This window comes from Octopus bimaculoides, chromosome 4, assembly GCF_046866305.1.
Source record: "Octopus bimaculoides isolate indiv1 chromosome 4, ASM4686630v1, whole genome shotgun sequence".
In the NCBI taxonomy this organism is placed as follows: Eukaryota; Metazoa; Mollusca; class Cephalopoda; order Octopoda; family Octopodidae; genus Octopus; species Octopus bimaculoides.
The window spans coordinates 125,815,095-125,820,094 of NC_142931.1; positions in this window are offsets into that span (position 1 = coordinate 125,815,095).

Below are 5,000 nucleotides of genomic sequence, written 5' to 3' on the forward strand. Positions count from 1 at the left end.
ACTTTAGAAATATGAGAAACAGAGAATGGTGGCAATATTTAACGCCACAACTTTATACTTCATCTCTGTCAAGACTGATACCGCTGTAATAGTAGCAATAGAAAATAAGGAGAGAAGAGACACAACACCTTAAAGGTCAGAGATCAGAAGATACTTAGGACGGATTTAATGCCAATTAGTCGAAAAGTCATTCTCTGGTTGAAGCTTCTTCTTTTATAAATAGCCGCAACATAATGGCCATAGAGAATAATGTCAATACATAGCGCCACAACTTCACATTCATTTCGGTCATGATTGATGTCTCTGAATTTGAATATTCTTGTATGTATGTATGTATGTATGTTGATCCATAGCGTGGACGTCGTTCTTAACCTTTTTGAGGACCATTGAGCCAGATTGGAAGAAAAGAGGTTAAACCCAATCCGGACATCGGATCCTAAGTTTTGTAACAAAGTAGATTCTGCTAGAGTAGCTTAGGATTAGACTGAAACGTTTAAAGGGCAGTAGATATCATTTGGTATAAGCAGCAATGTGATATCATTTTAACTTCTGAGTTCAAATTAAAAAAGCTTAACTTTGCTTCTCATCTTCATTATATTTTTCTTTGATTTTATTTGTTGAGTCTAGGAAGTAGTACCTTACAGAACTTCCGGATTCAGTATGCTTTATACCGTTAAGGTTCCATTTAAAATGTTGTAGATCAATACCTGCAGAAAAGATATGAGAAGAGATGAGTTTCCTGAGGGATGACGTATTGAAAGGAAGGACTGGATATTGTTGATTAGTACGAGGCCTGGAAGGCAGACGCAAGGTGACAGTAGATGGAGAGACGAATGGATCAGGAGTGCTTGAAAAGGTTGCGAGCACAGCAAGATCAGAGAAACAATGCTCATTATTGTTGCAAGAGAAAAGAAAGATAGAGAGGAAATAAAGTACGCCAATAGGTTTTAGAGGCAATGGAAGAATGTCTTTGAGTGGTTTAACATCAATCTGTCCAAAGGTCCTCTAGCTGCAGTCAAGAATAAGGTGCAGTGCTCTTTTGTGATCCTCACTTGAGTTTTGGAAAGCGTTGTGGGGTGCTGTGTACAGGATGTACAAGGCTAGCCAACTCAGAGGCACAGTTGAGATAGAAAGGACAAAGAGAGGAAATAGCACACGTCTGGACCAGAGGCTAGAATACGAATGTAGTGATTTAAAGCCAGTCAGTTGAGAAACTCTTCTGTGGATGTAAATCTAGACGCTTCATATAATATGTAATGTCATATAATATGTAATGGTAATATACTTAATTTTAAGGTGGCGAGCTGGCAGAATCGCCAGCACCGCCAAGAAAAATACTTAGCAGTATTTTGTCCATCTTTATCTTATGATTTCAAATCCCACCGCGGTCACTTTGCCTTTCATCCTGTCAGGATAGATAAAATAAGTACCAGTTGATAACTGGGGTCGATCTGATTAACTAGCCTTTTCCCCTGACTGACTCATCTTGCTCCAAAATATGAAATCAATATACTTAGCAACATGGTTCGATAACCGGAAGTTGCAGCCAGTACCGACCGACTCATCATTAATTCAATAGCACAATTAACAAAGAAAAACGTAATTCGGTTTGAGCGCTGTTCCACACAAGTTCAAACACCACTTCTATGATAATATAGGGCCACTGCATATTTTTGTCTAATATTTTAATGTCATTATAACATAAGTTCAGTTTATGGCAGTGATTGTGACCGAGTCGCTACACATTTTATTCTTTTACGGTTTTTTTTTTTGAGAAGTGTTAAAGATTTAGTTTAGTTCAGTTTAATTTTAGTTAATTATATCGACAAAGTAAAACCGACAAAATTGCCTCCGGCATAAAATCGCGTAACCCATACGTAACACAACACAAGGTATTTTTATTCAATGCACCTATAAATCTATCTTACACACACACACACACACACACACACATTCTCCTTCTCTCTCTCTCCTTCTCCCCCTCTCTCTCTCTCTCACACACACACATGCACAAACATACAGCATTTTCTCTATCAAATCTCATTCTAAATCTTTGGTCAGTTCGAAGCTGTAATACAGCTATGGGCAAACTGCAACCCGTAAAACTTTCTGAATAGCACACCCAACGAAAATTCCTGGAATTTCTATTTTACTAGTGCGGCCCACCTGATAATGAGCCATACCGTATGAGGCCCACTTCTCGAAAAAGATTGCCCATACCTACTATAGTTGAAGAAATTTGACCAAAATACTTCCCAAAGTAGTATCGAAACCTGAACGACGTGTTTTTGAACCAAAATTCTTAACCATACACTCATATCCAAGCCCGTACACCCCACTCACTTCCCTGGACAATTTACAACGAAAAATCTACAAAGTTGTTTTATAAAACTAGATTTATGATGTCATTAAGTCTAGTCATGTCAACAATGAAACAACCATATTTACGTTTTCTCTCACAATATTTATCTTGAATATATTTCATATATATATAAACTGACATCAAAAGAACAAAAGAACATGATATATCCTAAATACATAATATAGAAACGAAATAACATTGTAAATGTTATCACATCGTATAACGACCAATTTGAGACAAAGAAAAAAAAAAGAAGTAACATGGCTCACAGAGCGACAGACTCGATCTCCTTTGTCCTCTTTTGCTCACACACACATACACTCTCTCTCTCTCTCTCTCTCTCTCTCTCTCTCTCCATCTCTCTCTCACTTCTCTCTCTCAAACTCACAGTTCATCAGTTACACTCTGTATTTTTGACTTCTATTTTTTCCATCTTTCTTTTTCTCCTTTCTTTTTCTTCTTTCTTTTTCTTCTTTCTTTTTCTTTCTTTCATTTTCTTTTCTTTCTCTTTCAGTTTCTCTCACTGTATGTGCACACACAGACACACACACAGACACACACACATACATATTCACACCCGCATTGCTCCCACAATCAACTGTCTCTTTATATTTATCTGTTCGTCACACTCTCTCTTTCTCAATCTCTCTTTCTCTCTCTCCCTTTCTTAATCTCCATTTCTCTCTCTCTCTCTCTTTCTATCTCTCTCTCTCTCTCTCTTTCTCTCCCTCTTTCTCTTTCTTTTCTCTATATTTCGACTCGTCTGTCATCAGTGACGCATTTTCTGTTAATATCACTCTTACGCTTTCACTCCTCCTTTCTTTCACTTCCTTATACCCCACCCCATCTCCCCCTCTCTCTGTCTTTCACTTTCTCACTCTTTTCTCTGTTCTTCTGTCTATCTGTCGGCGATAGTGTGTCTCCTCTCTCTATTTAATTTCTCTCTTCCTATCTTTTTATTTTCGCTGATCTTAGCACTTTCCAGACTCCCTCAATAACGTCGTTTTATATTGCCTTTCTGTCTTTCACTCTCTCTCTCTCTCTTCCTCAATCTCTCACTCTTCTTATCCCCCCTCCCTATTTTCCCTCTCTCTTCCTCTCTCACTCTTCTTCTCTCCTACCCACCCCTCTCTCTCCATGTGTATCTCTCTTCAGTTATTTCTTTCCCCTCCACCTGCATCTTACACCTCTTCTTCCGTTTACCACTCATCCGTCCAGACATTCGAAGCATTTACACAGCAATAAGAAGAGATTTAGAAATTAAGAAGGACAAAAATCACTTTAGACCAGTGGTTCTCAACCGGGATTCAAGATATACCTGAGGGTCCATATAAGATTTTGGTAGGGTCCACGCAACAAAATAGTAAGTGGAGGATCCACATTAGTATTTTAAGGGCCCCTGAAAACATTTTGCTTTAGATGTATGCATTGGTATGTATTGTAAGAAACAGCAAGGTTTCTTTCTTTAACATTTTACATAATTTAACCTACACAAGTTAATGCATGAAAAACAAAATAGGAATTTTGAAAGAAGTTTCTTATTTCTTGATTGCCCACAAGGGGCTAAATATAGAGGGGACAAACAAGAACAGGCAAAGGTATTAAGTCGATTATATCGACCCCAGTGCGTAACTGGTACTTAATTTATCGACCCCGAAAGGATTAAAGGCAAAGTCGACCTCGGCGGAATTTGAACTCAGATCGTAACGGCAGACGAAATACCGCTAGGCATTTCGCCCGGCGCGCTAACGTTTCTGCCAGCTCGCCGCCTATCTATCTAGCTCGCTAGCTATCTATGTGTCTGTCTGTATGTCTGTCTGTTTGTCTATCTATCCCTCTACGCACATATCCAACCATCTTACATGCTACAACCCGTATCACACTCTGTATGTATCCTGCAAGCACCCCCTCTCACTTCTCTCCCTTTACATCTTACTCTCTACTCATTACTATCCGACCTTCATTCCACAACTCCCTCCCTCTAACAACACATCAGGTCTTATGCTGGACAGGTGACATATAATAATAACAATGTTAATGTCATAGGAAACTTCTTAATTGAATAAACCACATTCACCTGCAAACACTGGCTTAGCTCGTGAAGCTTAGCTTGCCTTCTCACCTTCTCATTGACTACGAATTTATTTTCTAACCAATCAGAAGCTATCTAGATCTTTCCTAGCAGTGTACACGGTTTCATTCATAAAATTGATTATTTTGTGATCTATTCAATGACAATGACGATAACGTCGAAAATAGTAACACCACCACCAGCGGCAGCAGCAGCAGTAGCAACAGCAGTAGCAGTGATAATCCTTTCTATTATAGGCATAAGAGCTGAAAATTTGGGAGAAGGGACACGTTATTAACATTGAGCCCAGTGTTCAACCGGTACCTATTTTACGGACCGCGAAAGGATAAAAGGTAAAGTCGACCTCGATGGAATTTGAACACAGAACGTAAGGACGGATGAAATACCGCAAAGCATTTTTTCGCGGGATGCTAACGATTCCACCACCTCGTCGCCTTATGAAGTAGTAATAATCCTTTCTACTAAAGGCACAAGGCCTGAAGTTTAGGTGGAGGACGGGGTCTAGTCGATTACGTGGACTCAATGTTTCACTAGTACTTAATTTAT